This window comes from Protopterus annectens, chromosome 11.part0 (genome assembly GCF_019279795.1).
Source record: "Protopterus annectens isolate FY-2018-M chromosome 11.part0, PAN1.0, whole genome shotgun sequence".
Classification (NCBI taxonomy): Eukaryota; Metazoa; Chordata; order Ceratodontiformes; family Protopteridae; genus Protopterus; species Protopterus annectens.
The window spans coordinates 1302817869-1302838672 of NC_056745.1; positions in this window are offsets into that span (position 1 = coordinate 1302817869).

The window sequence follows — 20804 nt, forward strand, 5'->3', positions numbered from 1 at the left end:
ATTTCCAGAAGGTGCTCATAACATGGTTTACTACCAAAACTCTGTGTGTAGGTGAAGGCTCTATCCTCCTGTATTCCCTGTTTACTCATTCCTGTGAGACAGCATTGATATTAGGGATGTCTATGAGAGAGCATGTAATGGACAACTATGAGGTATGTCTATGCCTCACTGTGTGTTGTACTCATAGACCTTACCTCCTTATGACAGTACTATTAGCAAGATGCGTAGTCTCTACTGGAAACTCTAATGCTGCCTGGAAAGATATGGCCCACCTCTTCCCCTTGAAGAGAGGTAAGATAGTAATGCCTTGTTGTTCCTCTCCTCACCCCTGTGTCCAAGCTGGGTAGCCCAGGCCAAAGCCATGACTTTTCCCCTCTATACCAGTGGAGCTGCCTTAGCTACAGGCAGTTGGAGAAGTCCAGATAAGAACAGACTGAGCCTGTATGACCACACCTAGGTTTTCTGAAGGTAAGAAATATTTTTATTGTCAATAAGTCTGAGATGGTAGCAAAATTATTTAGCCACTGCTGGCACATTGTCTATAAGCATAAGATTATAATCAAAAATTATGCTAAGCATACTTTAGAAACAAAGTCTGGTTTCTTGACCCCATAGAAGATATGTACATTCAAACTCAGAAGGCTTGCCTAGCTATGGCAATTTTCTTGGAAGTATTTAGTCTTAGCCCATTAAAACATATTCAAACTTCTTCCTTATGAGACCCATTATTGAGTACAATGCCCCCTTCTGAATGTACCTTGCCAAGCACATGGAGCAGACCACAGAGGTTCCTGACCAGGAAAATCCAGGGTCTCAAACACCTATCCTATACAGAGAGGCTAAAAGCCCTGTCCCTCTACTCAGTCTCATACAGACTGCTCAGAGGTGACCTGTGTCTAGCATACAAGGCCATTTCAGACCCAGCCTGGCTAGAGTTGCTGCTTATCTGTAAGACAAACTGCACTCACGGAACCCGTATGCAAGGCCTTAACTTGGTCTGTGACATTAATAACTTGTTGGCGGGATAGATTTGTGTCCCAAAGACTCCCCTGTCTGCAGAATAGACTCCCTCTCCATGTCAAGCAGCGTATCTCTCTAGCCCTCTTTAAGAGGAACCTGAACGACTGGATGGGAAACAGAAAATATACCCCTGGGATCCCACCTATGTCCCTACTGGACAGGGGAAACAGGTGCTGACTTTGTGGGAACATGAGAAAAATTCTTGGCTAGGCTTATAAGGGCCTCTGGGCCAATAGCCAAGTATTATCCTATGAACCTATGAACCTGTGGTACAGTCTGGATAATATGCCAGGAATTTATGACAGACACATTTTTATTTATTTTTTTAATGAGGGAAGTAGGGAAGGCAGCGGTGCATAACCACTCCATAACAGGATTCCAGAATCTTCTTTGAATAAGTATTGCCAAGGGAAGTATGTAGAGAGTGAGCAGTATTAGACCCAAAATGAAATCCTGTGGAATCCACAGCCTAGAACAGAGGATGAGGAGTTAATTCCAAACACCACCCTCTGGGAACAACTGCAGAAGGTGGAACCTGTGAAACCAGGATAAAATACTGGGGTACTAATATAGGGAGATCCATAACCTGGTCCTGCATCTGGTAGGATTCCACAGAAGCAGATTTCTGGGTTGCTGGCTTTAGGTAGATGCGCATCAGACCTAGTATTAGCTGGATGCATTCCTGTATGTATTCCTGAGACAGTGATACTTGGGTGTATGTAATGTCTGACCCAATGTTACAATAGCTGATGTTAAGGGGGTCTATACCACTGATGGACATGGTAGTGGGTCAGTGTCTGTCCCTGCAGTGAACCCCTGCAGTGAACCCCATAGGGTGATGTCTGAGGCCTTTTTGACAACTAAGCCAGCCTAGAAAGGAAATTCAGCTGGGACCATTTCACAATAGTAACAATCTGGCCATAATCAACCTAGCCTAATGGCAAAATGGACAGAATAGGGGCCTACAAATGAGGGGAAATAAAGTGAACCAAAAATAATTCAGTAATATAGGCCTCCTTGCCAGGCAATCCAGTGAATGCTGCAATATATTTGCAGGAAAAGCTTGCAAAGAAATAATTAATGGCCTGCTCTCAAGACTTGGCAGAATTTCTACGTTGACCTCAGGCAGGAAAAGTTAACTTTATTCCTACTATGAGTGGTGCAATAGGTAACACACTCACCTTTGGTGAAGAAGGCTGTGGGTTCCATTTCCACACCAAGTAGACTGATAGCTGAAAGTGGAGTGTAGCATGAGGGAGTGCTGTACTCCTGAGTGTGCCATCCCTTGGATAAGATGTTAAACCGAGGCCCTATCTACTTGAGTTGGTGGGTGCAAAAGATTCTGTGGCACCTGTTGAAAGAGTAGGGGAAATTTCCCAATGCCCTGGCCAAATTCCCCCAATAGTACTAATACCACCTTGAGTATCCCTTGAAGAGAGGCCACTAGCCTAGTGGAACTAACCCTGTCAACAAAAGATAAATAAATACATAGAAATTTGAGAGTGGAGCAGAGAGAAATCTAGTACAATAACACTTTTAATGTTTGCTGGCTAAGCTGTAGCATAAATTTTAATACATTTATACTTGTAAATTTCTTTGAGCATTGTGAGAAATTTCATCTCCTTGTAGTGCAGAGGATTTGTAAGAGTTAAAATGAGTGACATACCTCATAATGCGTGCATTTGAGAGCTATAAATTCATGTACATTAAGAAGCAGTGTATACTTATCAAATAAGTTTAACAAGTGAAATATAAATAATTAATATGTACTGAAAATAATATAAAGTGAACTATATGTAATGCACACTAGAACAAGGAGCAGCATTAAATGATTTTTCACATAATAGTATAGGTAGTGGTGCTGCGGTAGCGTTGTCGCCTCACAGTAAGACGTTGTCCCGTTCGATTCTCAGCTAGAGCATCTTCTGTGTGGAGGCATGCATGAATGGGCGTGCCTTCGTTGAAGGTTGTGCATCAAGGCTGGTAACTCGGCATGTAAAAATCCACTACCAAACATTAGCCGACCGGAGTTCCGCTGTGGTGACCCCTATCCGGGATAAGCCGAAAGACACAACAGTATAGGTAATCAGTTAAACTGCAATATATAATAACAGTAGCACTAAAAAGCTACAGATCAGTGACAAAACTGAAAACTCCTGAGCAAATTTTTTTGGCATGTAATATATGATGGAAACAAAATAAAGTAGCATTTTGACATGTTAGGGCTACATTTAATTGATGGCTCTGTAAAGTAAAAGGCAGCAAGAAAAAATGTCGTAGTAAGTATGAACCTTAACAAAGTGCGTGTGTTACATTGTCTTTTGCCATTAGAATGACTATGCTGACTAGAAATACTAGCATTTTATCTGCTGTACTATAAAACTGGTACTCTACACCCAATTTTACTTCCACCTTTTAAAGTACAGTATGTTGCCACTGTACTTAAGAATCATCCATTTCTAATTTTGAAATTCATGTATGGGTGAGTGTTTCTGAAAGAATCATATGTAACACACCATATCAAGTAATGGCTTGCTGTTAATACTTCGGTTATTCTTTCTACCTAGGTCATAATATGAAGTGGGAAGAATATAGCAGTCTTTAACTACTCATACATAAGATTTATGTGCATATGCATACCGTCTGGGTACGTCGATTACAGCATTGAAGCAGTAAGTAAAGACACCCTAAAACACAAGGCTAACCTCCATAAATTTATCACAGGTACAGGGTGTGGGGTTTGATTCCTTACCTCTATTCATGGTATGTATGAAGTTTGCCTGATCTCACTCTACCTGCATGGGTTTCCTCCAGGTTATCTGGTTCCCCATCTCCCAAAAGTAAGCAAGTTGACTTTGACTGTCTATACCCTTGTTCTTGTGTCCTGTGTTGTGGCAGAGAAGGGTATGACAAGGGCGACTTCACTTACCCACTAACAAATAATAAATTAAATTAAATCAATGTTCCACTGTAAATGACACTAGAGGAAATACATAACAGTGTCTTTATAACCCATACTTAATGCTGGCCTTTCTGAGTTTTTTGTTAGCTTGTCAAGCAATATTTTTTCTTTCTTTTTTCATAGTGCTAGACTGAAGTTTGATGACTTTTGGTCTCTTTTACAACTCCGCAGGATCCTTGTATATTTTTAACAATCCTTCCTGTGTTTCTGTACAGCTGCATATTTTGACATTATAACAGACTATGAAATATTTTTGAATAGACATGTAATAGCAGCAAATGGCCACGTGGTGGTACTGTAATTACAATCCACAGTACTATCACATTTCATGAAACTGGAAAATGGTAAAGTTGAAAAGTTCTGTCAGTTAACTAGGTAAGACATTTTCCTGAAACAGGACCACTCCTTGTTCATACAGGAACTATTTTTGGTTATGTTTCTTCAGTTCTCCAAAACAGCTGTGGTATGTTGTTTAGTCATTTTCTTGACAACTAGAATCTGAAATATGCAACATGCCTACATTGGTCGTCAGAGTTTACAGGTTGTTAAGACATGATTCACACTTACAGTAAGGTTTTCAACAACACATCAAGTTGAATTTAATGCATCAGGAAAGGAGTTTTACCTCCATTTGTAAGATGTACTTTGCTGAAGCTGCTTTACCATGCCATTTGCTCAATCAGACAAAATGTGTAAGGTATTGTAACTCTTGTCACTAGATGGTTTCACTGACAATTTACAGGTGACTTGTCAATTAGACTTGTTGAAAATGCCCCCTGCAAAGTTGTACAACGCTGGCATTTTTTGCAAGAGTGGTACTCCCTCCACTTCCATTACTTAAATATACCAGGACCACCCCCGACTGATGAAAATTGCAACTTTTGATGAGTTGCCCTAATGTCACTAAGGCTCTTAGGTCCCTGCAACACCTCAGATACAGTTGTAAACTTGTAGTAGCCCATGTGGGGGATGAATAATCTTAGGCATTCCATCCTGGAGAAGAGATAGAGAGATATTGTTATGCTTTCTGTTCATGTCTTCGAAGACGGTAAAGCCCTGGCACTGAGCAGCATTCTACTTTCACCAAGAAAAATATTTAAATTCAAGAATAAAAACTTTTAACACTGGGTTTGGGATGGTTATAGGCCAATTCTTAATCTTAAAAGTAGTCAACACATTTTGGTTTGAGTACAGCTTTGCTGCATTTCCCTGTGTTAAGAACCGCCATTTTTCTTAAACATCTTTTGATTAGCATTGATACCATACAGGGGAGCAATGCAAATGCAACATACAAAAGATTAACCCTGAAAAGTGAGATCATTAAAGTGCAAGAAGGGTTAAATATATAGTAAAACTGACACTACAGTGAATTAAGGTACAGCAATCCATTCAGTTATTAAGCAGCAGGAGTCTGGGGGTACATCATCCCACCCCCACAAAGATGCTTTAAAAGTCTTAGATCATGTTTGATTTTCCTTTTGGAGTTAGCACCCACAGCTTACTGATGGTGCATGTTCAATGTTAGCCTTTTATGCTTCTCATTTCTGTCGTGTAGCCAGTGGACAGGCAATAAAAGGAGAATTTTGTTTAATTTAATCTGGCAGAAGTGTACACATAGAGGCTGTTTCATGCTCTTCAGTAAGCAGTATCCTATCTCATTATACCTTGTATCATTTCATACAACCAAAGTATAACTAAGGAGAACCGTAGCCCATATGCAGGCTGACCTCAAGCTCAGATCTCTTTGATTAGGAAGGCTCATTCAGCCTCTTGGTCATGAAAAAGAATATACTATTTTAACAGCGATTATGAGTGGAAGCACTATGAACTCTATACTGCAAGGAGGTATGCAGGTCCCAAGCCAGAACTGCAATATTTCACTCAAGCATTACAAAGTACTAGGACAAAAACTGAACAGTGCCCAATCTGCAAAGAGTTTCAAAGAGTCAAACAAAATGATTTATTTATTTATTTATGTACGTACATATGTATGCATGTATTTCTTAACCAGGTAAGTAAACTGGTCCACAGATGTTTTTCATCCATGACTAGATGACAAGGACAAGAGTAGACACCATATACATTGACAGCTCAGAATAGTCCATCAACCAAAATATTTTCAGGAAGGGGTAGGAAACCAGAATGCCCAGAGAAAACCCACACATATACTAGGTGACTGTGCAAACTCCACTCAGACAGCAGCTATAAGTCAGGATTGACCCTAGATGCTGGGGCTGTTATGTAGAGTCTTTAATGAATGACTCACCATGCCTCCTGAAAGGATGCACTTTTGCCTCATATTATTTCCAAGTTACTGCATCAAAAGACTATAGATGAATTTAAATCAAATAATTAATATAAAAAGGCATAAAAGTTGAGCAGTAGTTGCCTTCCTGCTTCATAGTGTCAAGTTCTCTGGTTCAGTTCCTAGCTGGTATGTCTTTGGTGTAGAATCTGCATTTCAGCACTGTGTGGCTGTGTGGGTTTGTGGTATGTTGTCATGTTTCATCACACATCCTAAAAGGGACTACTGTGCGTGTGTGCATGTGTGTGTGTGTGTGTGTGTGTGTGTGTGTGTGTGTGTGTGTGTGTGTGTGCGTGTGTGTGTGTGTGTGTGTGTGTGTGTGTGTGTGTGTGTGTGTGTGTGTGCGTGTGTGTCTGTGTGCATGTGTGTGTGTGTGTCTCTGTGTGCGTGTGTGTGTGTGAGTGTCTATCTATGTGTGTGACGTGTGTGTGTGTGTGTATGTGTGTGTGTGTGTGTGTGTGTGTGTGTGTGTGTGTGTGTGTGTGTGTGTGTGTGCACGTGTGTGTGAGTATGTTTAAGCATGTGTGTTTGTGCTCTGTGAGTACATGGACAGGTGTCCTGCAGTGGACTTGGTTCCCATGTAGGACTGGATCTCTCTCAAATCTTATTCATTCTGAGTTCTTACAATAGGGTCTGACTCTCAAAGACCCTGAATAGGACAGGTGAATATAGGAGAATGAATGTATGAATGAATGAGTGAATCTATAGAGTGCGCGAGTAAAAGAAGGAAATACAAGTGGAATATAAATTGCTTACTACAGTTCACAGAAGAGGTGCTGATGCATGATAAGGCTGACTTGAGTATTGTATAAAATGCGCTTTTGTTTTTTGCTGCATGTCAAAGTATTTAAAATATGTCACTGGGGCAGTAAGGATTCTGAATGGTTGGAGAATCGAAAAGGCTCAGTTCCATTGATCCAAAGTCCAGTAATATGACAATCTGAAGTAGTTTACTCCATTTGGTCTTCAACCTGTGGGTTACGGATCCGTATCAGATCCGAGCCGGCAACTTTTATTAGCATCAGCTCCGAGCTCCAAACTCCTCCCCTTACCCATAATACACCTCCACTGCCTTCCATCCCCAGATCTTGTTTGCCGCGAATTGCTTCAGCATCATGTCTCTTGAGCTCCAACTAGTCAAGTGGATAAAATCTTCATCATCATCATCATCATCATCTTTCGGCTGTTCCCATTAGGGATTGCCACAGCGAATCATCTGTTTCCATTTCTTCCAGTCCTCTGCATCTTGATCTGTCACACCAACCACCTGCGTGTCCTCTCTCACCACATCCATAAACCTTATATTCGGCCTTCCTCTTTTCCTGTTACCTAGTAGCTTCATCCTTAGCATCTTTTTCCCAATATACTCAGCATCCCTCCTCAGCACATGTCCAAACCAATGTAATCTTGCCTCTCTGGCTTTGCCTCCAAACCTTCCAACCTGGGCCGACCCTCTGATATACTTATTCCTAATCCTGTCCACCCTCGTCATACCCAGTGCAAATCTTAACATCTTTAATTCTGCCACATCCAACTCTAACTCCTGCCTTTTTGTCAGTGCCACTGTCTCCAACCCATATAACATAGCTGGTCTCACTACCCTCTTGTAGACCTTCCCTTTCACTCTTACTGGTACTTGTCTGTCACAAATCACTCCTGACACTCTTCTCTACCCACTCCATCCTGCCTGTACTCTCTTCTTCATCTCTCTTCCACACTCACCATTACTCTGAACTATTGATCCCAAGTATTTAAACTCATCCACCTTCGCCACCTCTACTCCTTGCATCCTCACCATTCCTCTATCCTCCCTCTCAGTCACACACATATACTCTGTCTTAGTCCTGCTGACCTTCATTCCTCTTCTCTCTAGAGCATATCTCCATCTCTTCAGGGTCTCCTCCACCTGTTCCCTACTCTCACTACAGATCACAATGTCATCTGCAAACATCATAGTCCATGGGGACTCCTGTCTGATCTCATCTGTCAACCTGTCCATCACCATTGCAAATAAGAAAGGGCTCAGAGCTGATCCTTGATGTAATCCCTCCTCCACCTTAAATGCATCCGTCACTCCCACTGCTGTCACACTACCCTCGGACATATCCTGTACCACTCTTACATACTTCTCTGACACTTCTGACTTTCTCATACAATACCACAACTCCTCTCTAGGCACCCTGTCATATGCTTTCTCTAAGTCTACAAAAACACAATAAAATCTTCATAAGTAGCTTTTTCAAAAAACGTTTTGTCAGTTAGTGTTTGTGTAGGTCCCCTTTCTACTCCCCTCACTTGGTGCATTGAGTGTTAGTGCTTTAGTTAGAGTAGTTAGTTCTGTTGTGTAGATTATAGCTCCCCCCCCTCAGTGTTTTTCTGTATACGAGTGTGGTGAGTGGGTGTGTGTGTGTGTGTCAGTTAGAAAGTAACTGCCAGTTTTTTTAGGCTTTCTTTCTAATAAATAATATGGCTGAAAAGCTTGTTTTCAAGCATTGCACAGTGTGTGGCCATAAGTTATCCCCAGTGGATGGCCACACTCTGTGTGTTTTGTGCTTGGGCATGGCCCATCTCAGTGTGGACTGCAACATAAGTGCGGGCTTCAACCCCTGTGCCATAAAAGATAGAAAGGCCAAGTTGGCCCTCAAAGGCCTTTTTCCTCCTTCAGACTTTGTTTCCTTGTCTCTGGCTTCGGTCATAGCAGCTGCTGTGGCCTCCTCTCCCTCCTCTCCCTCCTCTCTTCCTCTGGCTTCTCCTCCCTCCCAGGCTGGGACTCAACCTCCTGTATCAAAGCCTGTGGTAGTGGAGCAGAAAAGAGGTAGCGAGAGGGAGAGAGAGTCGAAGATGAGGGAAAAGAGAAAGAGGAGGGGGGAGCTCGCTTCCCTTTTTGCAACGTATATCTCCTTCTCCAATCCGACCTTCAGGTTCGGAGTACTCGGATGCGAGGTTGGCTTTGGTCAGGGGGTCAGCGCCGACGGTACCTGCTTACTCGACGCCGACAGCTGCCTGGAGTGTTTCGGATCTGACCAGCTCGGATCTGAGCCGTTCTCGGAGCCAGAACTTGGGTGTTGGATCCGAGGGAGTGGAACCTTTTTCATCGGCTCCAACTTTGTCTGGCCAGGCTCCCTCCCTCGCAGCTCCATCCACCTTGGGCCTGGCTCTGATTCTATCATCAGACCTGGGGAGACCGACCTCCTTATTGGTTTCTCAAGAGGTTCCCTCTCCTTCAGCATTTGACGTGGTAGAAAGGGTTCTCTCTGCTGGATCGAGACCCCTGACTGCCCCCTCGGACTCCTCCCCAGACCCCCTCAGCTCTGACTATGGTCCCCATCATTTTACCAGAGGAAGAAGGTTCCCCCCAAGGAACAAGTGGATTGTGAGCTTCCCCCAGAGAGCCCCATCGGAGAGGTACCTCACAAGCATACATGCAAGAGGAGGCACTTGGACTCCCCCAAGTCCCTCACCGAGCACATGGACTTAGATGCTGGAAAGGGTTCCCCTAGGTCAGCTCCCGAAGATGTCTCCTTTGGAGACATCATGGAGATCCTGCACAATGGGGTGGTTGGTCTGCCCCCAAACCTTCTTCTGATGAGTCTGTGTTCCTGGAGGCTTTTGGCATGGGCCCATCTACTTCCTGGGTGTCCCCTCCCATGGATCCTTTGGTGGATCCAGTCACCTTGCTGGCATGGAAGGAACTGGACACCATGGTACCTATCCTAAAAAGACCTGACAAGATCCTAAGCCCCCCCCCCCCATAGACTGGCCAGCTTGGAATAAGGGCTCCCCCATAGACACCATGGTGGTAGCCACTAAAAAGAAACTTGCTCAGGAGAGTTCCTCGGTCCACCCTCCTGATCGAGAGTCACAGATGATGGACCGCCTAGGGAAATGGGCGTATGCTTCAGCTACCTTTTTGATCAGGGCACTGAATTATTTGGCCCATGTCACTAGACTCCATCGCAACCTGGTAAAGGAGCTGGAGGAGTCACTCCCCAAGTCCATGTCACAGGATGACAAGGCTTTGTTCTCCACAAGGATGGCCACTTTAAAAGCAGTATCTAACACGTCCATGCGACTCCTGTCACATGCTACGGAAGGAGCGGCTAAGGCAGCTGGGTTTGGCATGTCCATGAGGCGCAATGCCTGGCTCAGGTTATGTCAATTTTCAGAACCCTTCAAGGCGTCTTTTGCCAATGCCCCTTATAACGGTTCTACACTCTTTGGTAAGACCGTCAAGGAGACATTAGTCCAGAGTGAGAAGGATGGGAAGACACTATCTGCCGTTGGGATCTGCTTCTCTAACCCTCAAAGGTCATTTTCCTGGAATCAGAGAGGGCAAAATAAGATGTGGTTCCAGAAGTCACAGTATTCCCGGGACACTCAGGGCTCTTTTTCTTCCCCCAGAGGCAGAGGGGGACAGAATGGAGGCCGGCCCAGAGGCAGATGCGGTCCGAGGAACTTTGGGTCTCAAGAACCTTTCTTGGACAGACCCGGACAGCAACCCTGAGGGGTTGCCTGACTGCTCTACTGTGGAGCCAGTCGGAGGACGATTGTCCTTGCACCTAGTGGCATGGGAGTCCATAACAATGGACCGCTGGGTGCTTCAAATCATATCCAGAGGTTACTCTAGCCCCTTTGTGGGTTCCCCAAATCTCCCAGACACCTCCCTGACATACCACCCACAGAAAGGGAGGCAGCAGCACCAGGAAATTTCCAAGCTGCTAGGAAAACAAGCCATTGAAACCGTCCCCCCAGATCAGTCTGGGTCGGGCTTCTACTCCAGGTTCTTTTTGGTACCAAAGAAAACAGGGGACTTAAGGCCCATTCTGTACCTCTCTACCCTGAATCTGTCAGTTGCCAAAAGGAAGTTCCAGATGGTCACATTACAGTCCATCATGCCGTACCTCAAGAGAGCGACTGGATGTGCTCGTTAGACCTCCAGGATGCTTACTATCACATAAAAATGCACAGAAGCTCCAGGAGGTTCCTCCACTTTTGGCTAGGAGTCAATCATTACCAATTTTGGGCCCTATCCTTTAGTCTCACCACATCCCCCAGGGTATTTACCAAAGTGATGGCAGTGGTAGCGGCTTACCTGAGGCTTCAGGGGGATTCAGGTCTATCCGTACCTGAATGATTGGCTCCTCACTGCTCCCACCAGGTGTCTACTCTCCCAAACCAGGGATTATTTCCTGACTCTTGCTCTGCGTTTGGGGATCACAATCAATGCATCCAAATCTCTCCTAGATCTTGTACAGGTGATAGGCTACATTGGTGCCAGGATAGATACTCTTCAGTGCAAAATATTCCTGACCTTGGAGAGAGTTCAAAACCTGAGGATGCATGTCTCCCTAATCTACCGTTCTCATCTTCCAATGGTGAAATCGGTGTTGAGGGCCTTAGGCTTGATGGCAGTGACCATAACTCTTCTCCCGTGTGCTTGGTTACACATGAAAATTCTACAGTGGACTCTAACTGTACAATGGTCCCTGTTGGAACTGACATTGACATATCCAATTCAACTCAGTCGAGTCTGTTGGTTGTCCCTCATATGGTGGATGAGCTCTCCGGACATTTTAGAGGGACGACCTTTTGTTCCAGCCCCAGCCCAAACCACAGTGACCATGGATGCCTCCCAACTCGGGTGAGGGGGGCATTGGTCGGGCAGTACAGTCCAAGGCTTGTGGTCCCCCATAGAGACCAGCTTGCATATAAATGTCCTAGAGATGAGGGCAGTCCTTCTGGCGTTGCAGGCCCTTCATACCTTTCTTCCTCTGGGGATGGTTGCTATTCAGTCAGACAACACGTCAGTGGTCTGTTATATCAGCAAACAGAGAGGGACCAGATCTTACCCCCTTTGTCGCGAGGCGATGAGTGTGTGGGAATGGGCGATCTCCACCGGTCACTTTCTCATTGCAACGCACATTCCGGGACGGTCCAACATCCTAGCAGACAGGCTAAGTCGGACCATTCTGATGCCTTACGATTGGTCTCTGAATCTGTCAGTAGCAGAACAGATCTTCAGCGAGTGGGGTCAGCCTTGCTGCAATCTCTTCACATCTCCTTACAACGCGAAGTGCAAGTGAGAGGCTGGCATAGTGGTTAAGGTGTTCACCTTATAGGCACAAGGTGCAGGGGTTGATTCCCATATATGGTAATTGGCTGGGCTTGGAATGGCCCACAGAGGTAGTTAACCTGGTATTAATTTAACCCCGGGGATCACTTCAATGGCTCTGCTGGACAGAGGCACAGGGAACTAATCTAAGGGGGCAGCGAAAGCCAACACATTCCGGCTAGGCTTATAAATGCCTTCAGGCAGATAGCCTAGTACCTACCTATGAACTTATGAACCTAAGTTTTTCACTCTGAACTCCCTGCCCGGGGAGTCCCCCAGAGATGCTCTAGTTCATGCTTGGCCTCCCGGTCTTCTGTACACTTACCCGCCAGTATCTCTCATTCCGAGGTTTCTACAGAAAGCTTGTCGACTGGGGAGCAAAGTGATCCTCATTGCTCTGTTCTGGCCTCACCAGGTATGGTTTCCCTTCCTTTGGTCTCACCTTCTGGCTCCGCCTTGGATCCTATATCCCATTCAGGATTTAATTTCACACCCTTCAGGGGTGCCTCATCCAAATCTGGACAGCCTGAAGCTCACAGCTTGCTGCTCCAGTTCCTGTGATTGCTAGGACTCCTGGACTATCCTCCTCAGGTAGATCTATTTTGGTGGCTGCTCATAAGTCTTTGACCAGGAAGGTTTATCGCAGCAAGTGGAAACATTTTTCCTTTTGGGCCTCTCAAAGGAGTTTAGACCCTTTCATGGCTTCTATTTCTGCCATTCTTGATTTTCTAGCTGATATTTTTCAACACGGAGCTAGTTCTTCTACTGTCAAAGTTAAGTTGGCTGCCATCTCTCATTTTCATGTGGGCGAGAATTCTGCCTCTTTAGCCTCTTCCAGACTGTGTAAAGCCTTTATCAAAGGCACCTTTTTGTTACGCCCCCGGTCAGAGATCCTTTTCCCCCATGGGACCTTACTATGGTTCTCCAAGCTCTGGTCGCTATGCCTTTTGAGCTTACCGCAACTGCAGATCTGAAATTTTTATCTTGGAAAACAGCTGTTCTGGTGACTATTACCTCTGCAATAAGGGTTTCAGAATTACATGCCTTGTCCATAAAAATTCCTTACATGATTTTTCACAACAACAGGGTTTCCCTTCGAACCAATCAATCCTTTCTTCCTAAGGTAGCATCACCAGTCAATATCAATCATACCATCAATTTGCCTGTGTTTTTTACTAATTTTACTAACAAGATGAAATACAAACTCCACATGTTGGATGTTCATAGACAGTTACAATTCTATTTACACAGGACAAAAAAATTCCGTAAATCTGATCAATTGTTTGTATCCTTCTATAAACCCTTTTTGGGGAAACCTATTTCCAAGGTCACTATAGCTAGATGGATTTCCTCATGCATCCTGCATGTCTATAAGGACAGAGGCATGTCTCCTCCAGGTCAGGTGAAATCTCATTCCACTAGGTCCATGGCTACGTCTGTGGCTTTTTGGTCTAGAGTGTCTTTGGATGATATTTGTTCTGCAGCTACTTTGTCCTCATCATGTCATACATTTATTTCTCATTACAAATTGGATTTGACTTCCAGAAAGAGAACATCCTTTGGTTCCGCGGTGCTCCAGAATATCCTTCCATGAGGCCCTCCTAGAGTTTTAGTAGCTGAGAACTCTGTCCCACAGGTTGAAGAACAAATTAAGTAAACTACTTCAGATAAAGAAGTTATATACTCACCATAACGTTCCATGTGAGTAGTTGTACTTATTTGTCTTCAACCATCCCTCCCTCCTTCCCCCGGACCTTGGCATATGATCAGCCTGCGGGCTGCAGTATAGGTCACAAGTAAATTTTTTCAGGTTGGGTTCTCAGTATAAGGTTCAGCAAACTCGATCTGGGGAAGGAAGGCAGTGGAGGTGTATTATGGGTAAGGGGAGGAGTTTGGAGCTCGGAGCTGATGCTAGTAAAAGTTGCCGGCTCGGATCCGATACGGATCCGTAACCCACAGGTTGAAGACAAATGAAGTACAACTACTCGGATGGAACATTATGGTGAGTACATAACTTCTTTTTCTTTGCCGTATAGACTGTACAGAATGAAGTTTATAAAAAAATAGGCAGCTGTGGTGGGCCACACCTTTATTAGATCTGCTGCAATTCTAAAATTCCACAGTGATCAGTACATCATGTTCTCTAGCCTAATCTGTAATGACTTGAAAGATAACTATCGTAAAACTGAAAAATAAGCAATTATTATTATAGTTTGATATTCTGTGCATTACTAACATATTAGACATACTTTATACATATTTCTTATAATCTATTCATTTCTTATAACCCAAAATGTTCCTCATGGGGACTGCCTTAACATATTTTGTTTTCAGTCTCTTTTTCTTCCTCCTAGAAAGGAGTTTAAGTCCCTATGACTTAACACAAACCTTTACATCATAGGTTATTTTCCTTCATTTAGTTTTAATTATAGAGCTATGAGTCACTGGCTTTTTAGGTGGTATGTTAAAACAGAGATAGTGGTTTGTTTTAATTGAATAATTCTGATCTGTATTTGCTTAAATGTGACGATTTTCATCGGTACAAAAGAAGTGAAAAACAAGGTTTTGCAAAGTGTTCAAAGGTGTAGTACTTAAAAGTGTTCTTCAGTTCTAAAGAGGTGAGAAATATAGTTTGTTAAATGTTCAGATCTGTAATCCATAAAAATCTTAAGGCTCGCCATCCTCCACACTCTTGCAAGGTGGGAAAGTCATCAGCTTTGCTCATTCATAAGTGACTGAAAGCTGTAACTTCAGAAAGATTGCAATGCAAATATCAGCTATCTGTATGTTTGATCCTACATTTAATGTTGTAGTTAAACAGATGAAAACAACATTTCACTGGCCAAAAATTACAGTACTTGCTAACAGTGCTGCAGTACAATTCATCGTTAATAGTCATATACATTTTTTCCAAGAAACTTTTCATATAAAAGTGATTCATTTTACATGTTTATAGCACTTTATTGACCTCAGGAAGACAGCATCAGGTTGTGACCTTGTGAGCAGTGCCAAAAGTGAAAATTACAGAATCTGTGTTATTTAACCTTTGTCAGACTGAGACAAAAACTTATAGAAACAGGAAAAAATGCTGGAATCTAAATGATCTGTTGCAAGGAAACAAGTGAAAATGAAAAAAAATGAAAGGTACTAAAAAACCTAGATGATATTATAAACAGAAAAAGTAACACTATGATAAGGTTTATTACACTGGAAGGCAGAATTTTCCTTTAAGGTGCTCTGTTCCAAGACTGCTTCAGCAATGCATTTGTTAAAACCATAGGCAGTCTGAGACTGAATTTAACGATCCCAGAAGCATCAGATAGCTTCAAATACTACTGAAAGGCTGGTGAAATGATACAGGGAGATGGCAACTTTATGCCTTAGCTTTAAACCGCGGTGTTGCCTTCCCTTCAGAACCAACCATGGGTCACTCAAAGTCTACTCAAGGTAGGAAGCTTCCTTTTCTGCCCCAAAGACTAAAAAGAAAAGAACTAGCATATCTCATGCTGTGGTGGCAGTCTACAACAATGCTTTGCCTACTTGCCTGATGTTATCAGACTACTATGAAAATCACCTTCTGTCTCATGTATTGTATGCTCTCACATGTCACAACTAAACAGATCAGAGTCTGGTAGGAGGGTTCCATGGATTGCCTTCAGGACTGTTTCAATACCATGTGCTGGGAGGTCTTCAAAGAAGCGGCTATGCACAACCTCCAGTTAGACATAGACATCTATACTGAATCAGTTCTAGCCTACATAAATAAATGCATGGAGGATGTAACTACTATGAAAGCCATCACTGTAAGAGCTAATCAGAAGCCCTGGCTCACCAGGAATGTCTACGAGCTACTGAGGGAAAGAAACACAGCCTTCAAGGCAAATGACAAAGAAAGGTTAAAGGTGGCCAGGTCAAATCTGAAAAAGGACATTAAAGAGGCAAAGAGGGAATATGGAAGGAAAATTCAGATCTGCTTCCAAGACATGAGGGACACGAGAAGCCTATGGCAGGGGATACAGCAGCTCACAGACTATAAGACCAAATCACCCCAAAGTGGTGACAGCTTGGAATTCCTAAATGAACTGAACTCCTTTTTTGGCAGATTTGAGAACACCACCATACCTTCTAAAACAAACACTGAAAAAGAGGAGACAGTGCTCACTTTAAATTCCGAGGAGGTGAGACTTCAGCTTAAGAAGGTGAATCCTAGGAAGGCTGCTGGACCAGATAACATACCTGACAACAGTTATGTCTGGTACTGACACACATCTTCAACTCATCCTTTGCTATGGAGAAAGTTCCCTCATGTTTCAAGATAACAAGTATTGTCCCACTTCCGAAAAAACCCAACCCTACCTGACTCAATGATTTCAGACCGGTCACCTTAACCTCAAACGTCATGAAGTGTTTTTAGAGGATTGTGAAGAAACATCTATCTGTGGGTCTGCCTAAGTCTTTCGATCCACTCCAGTTTGCATATCAGGCAAATAGATTGACTGCGGATGCTATATCAGTCACACTACACCTTGCACTAAAACACCTAGAAGGGAGGAACAACTACATGAGACTGCTGTACATCGACTTCAGTTCTGCGTTCAACACTGTGATACCGATACAACTGGTGGATAAGCTTGTGAAACACGGGATAAACAAGCACTTACGTAACTGGACTCTTGACTTTCTGATTAGTAGACCCCAGTGGAAATGCACTGGGAACAACATCTCTCAGCACATAGTACTGAATACTGTTGTTCCCCAAGGTTGTGTGCTCAGCCCCTTGCTCTTCACCATCCTCAGCCATGACTGTACTGTAAAACATAAGTCAAACCATATTATAAAATTTGTTGATGATACTACAGTCGTGGGACTCATTAGTGGTGGAAATGAACATAACTACAGGAGTGAGGTGAAGACTTTGATTGCCTGGTGTGACAGGAACAATCTGGACCTGAATGTTAATAAGACCAAAGAAGTGATTATGGACTTCAGGAGAAAGGCAACAGTTCACCAACCACTCACTATCAAAGGGGAGGTAGTAGAGAAAGTCAAAACAACCAGGTTCCTGGGTCTTCACATCTCTGATGACCTCTCCTGGGCTGCTAATACCAACCATATAGTCAAGAAGGCCAACAGAGGCTTCACCTCCTGAGAAAGCTCAAAAAGGCCAAGCTCCCGCTGTCTGCTCTTACCACGTTTTACAGGGGAGCTATCTAGAGCATCCTCACTAGCAGCTTCAGAGCATGGTTCGGCAACTGCACAGTTGCCGAGCAGAAGAAACTACAGAGGGTGGTGTGGGTGGCTGAGAAAATCTTGGGCACAAACCTCCCTTCTATTCAGGAGCTTTTCTTTACAAGATCAAGAAAGAGAACAAATAAAATACTTGTTGATTCCACCCATCTGGCCCACAACCTGGGGAGCCTGCAGGATTTTTTGCAGGGGGTGCAAACACAGAGACCCCCCCATGCAGCCATTCCAGTGTCCCATTACTTGGCTATTTCTCCCCAGTTGCCATAAACATTGCTCAAAACTCTTAGTGTGCATACTGTTTTATGCTTTACATCCACAATGACTACAGATATTGGGATTTAATTTACAACTTTTATTTCAAATTTTATAGCACAAACACTGATAGACATTTGCTAAAGCAACAGTCTTACAATGAAAACAGACTTAGCATTAAAACTTCTCTACCTTTGAAACTCACATTCACTGAAACAGAACTGAAACCCAAATTTAAAGAAAATGCATCTGGCCAGTTGCAGGTTAAGCTTACTTTTTGGTCTGTTTTCAAATAATAGGCCCATTGCACACATTTTTAGGACTATGCAAATGTTCTTTGAGTCACCTTCCTGAGTTTATTAATTGTAATGTATAATAAATGAATTATATCCCTTGTATAATACAGCAGCACTTAGAGTGTGTTTTAAATTTATAGTTTTGCACATTTTTTTCCAGTAAGCAATGAAGCAAAACATATGAAAATAACAACAAACTGCCCAATTCAGAACATGACGACCATAAAAAGCCACTCAAACTACTGTCATTACAATCCACCAATATCAGTCAATATGCACAATATCTCCAGAAGTAAAAATCATCTGAATAATTCCATATTAAAGAGATCTGAAACTAATAAAGAGGTTGTTGCTAAAAAGCAACTTTGTATTTCAGTGTTTCATCTACAAATTCAGTGCCTAATGCCCTTAAAGAATAAATTGGCAATGTTACATTAAAAAAGGTAAGCTGGTGTATTGCAATAGGGAATGGGTGGCAAGCTGAAAAACAGATTCATAGTTACTAGGCATCTCATCCAAAGGAGGACATACTCAGGACTGCAGCATCCACCCCCTTAAAATACAAATCTACATGTTGTGAAAGGAGACCCTACAGCTCTTGAGATCAAGATACAAGCATGCTATTTGCTGCGCTAACACTGCTTTAAAATTGTATACCACAATAGTGATACCATTTGCTGAACAAAACAGTTGCACATTTTAAGTAGACTTAGCATGAGCAGCAGTAAACTTTTCTTCCCTTGAAGCTCACAATTCCTTGAAAATGCACTTGAAAATAAATCCCACCTGTTAACTTTAAACAGAGCATTTCACTCTCTCTCTCTCTCACACACACACCTCAACCTCTAAGTGCAAGAAATATGGACAAAGCCTAAAATAAATAGGGACAGACTATAAATATTGTTCTCATGGACTTAAAAAAATTGCTAGAATAACAGGATTTGTTAGTATGCATTTTTCTAAAGGATATGACATCTAAAACTCAAATGTCTGTTATTATTTAGCAATTTCAGTCCTTTTTGGAGGAATATGGGGCAAAAATCTGGACAGCTGAGGGGTATGCTACCTCACTCTTACACACACACACACACACACACACACACACACACACACACACACACACACACACACACACACACACACACAAACACACACACACCATACCTCTCAATCTCTTAGCACAAGAAATCTGGACAAAGCCTGTTATAATGTTGGGGACAAAGGCTCAAAACAAGGGAGACATTTAGAAAGTTGCTAGAATAACAGGATTTGTGTTAGAATACATTTTCTAAAGGATATGAAGTCTGAAACTCAAATCCATGTCATTATTTAGTAACGTTAATCCTTAGCCCATCCCAGTGATTTGTCAAATAAAAAAAAATTATTTTTATGAGGTATGACACACACATACATTCCCCTACCTCCTTAGAAAGTGGATATAACAACAAGGTTTGCATTAATATGCATTTTCTGAGGATATGACGTCTAAAACTCAAATGTTTGACATTATTTTCTGACTTCAGTCCTCAATTATTTGCCAGAAAAACACAATTTTATGAGAAACAAACTGAAAATAAGAGGCAAAAATCTGGATAATTGTGAGGTATGACCCCCCACACACACACAGACTCCTACCCCCTCCTTCTTACACACAAACACACACACACACCCCTACCTCCCTCTTACAAACATACACACACAGATCTACCTACTTACACACATACACACGCAACCTACCTTTACCTACCTACTTCTTACATACACACATACACACCCCTACCTACCTACTTCTTAAATCCTATTTCTCACACACACACATGCACATGTGCACACAGACAGACACACACACACATACACCTGTTAAACACTTAAACACACACACGCACACACCTACTTCTCACTTGTACCTTTGTCCGCAGTCCAAATGTCTTCTGGCATTCAAATTCTGCACAGGCACGAAAGATGAAGACATAAATCATTTGTTATCATAGTTCTCGTGTTCTCTTGAGATAGTTCAGAAGAAACTCAAGGGAAAATCATACAGACTGGGGGGAGCTGCAGTGTTTGTGGACAATACTTTAGTAAGAAGAAGCACATTGGATGAACATGACATATACATGACATATACTTTATAAGCAGTGTGTAAAACTTTGAGTTCACAGCACTGATGACCAGTGAGGAGTGTGTTTTCAGAATGATGCAGCTTTACTTCAGGAGATACTTGTTAAGTCTGGGATCCAATAAGAAACAGACAACATGAAAACTTATCAGGCAGTTCTAACAATTAAAGAACCTTGAAAAGTTGAAGAGTTTTTCTGCATCCATGGCATACTGGGATGAACCCTCTGTCAACAGTCCAAGTTACCCAAGTTTGACTACCATCTCAAATGCTTGATAGCATAGGCAAGAAGGATGGGACAGTGATTCTTGGCTTGCACTGCTGATCAGTCCTCAGCTGGAAAGTAGAGACCCATCATGATGGGAAGAAGTGTGCATGGCCACCCAGGCCAGTGATGGTAACTTGGTCAGTTCATATGGAGGAGCATGCATGCATGGGCAGAGGGTCATAGGTAGTCCTTGCAGTGACAGAATTACTCATGCCACTATCAG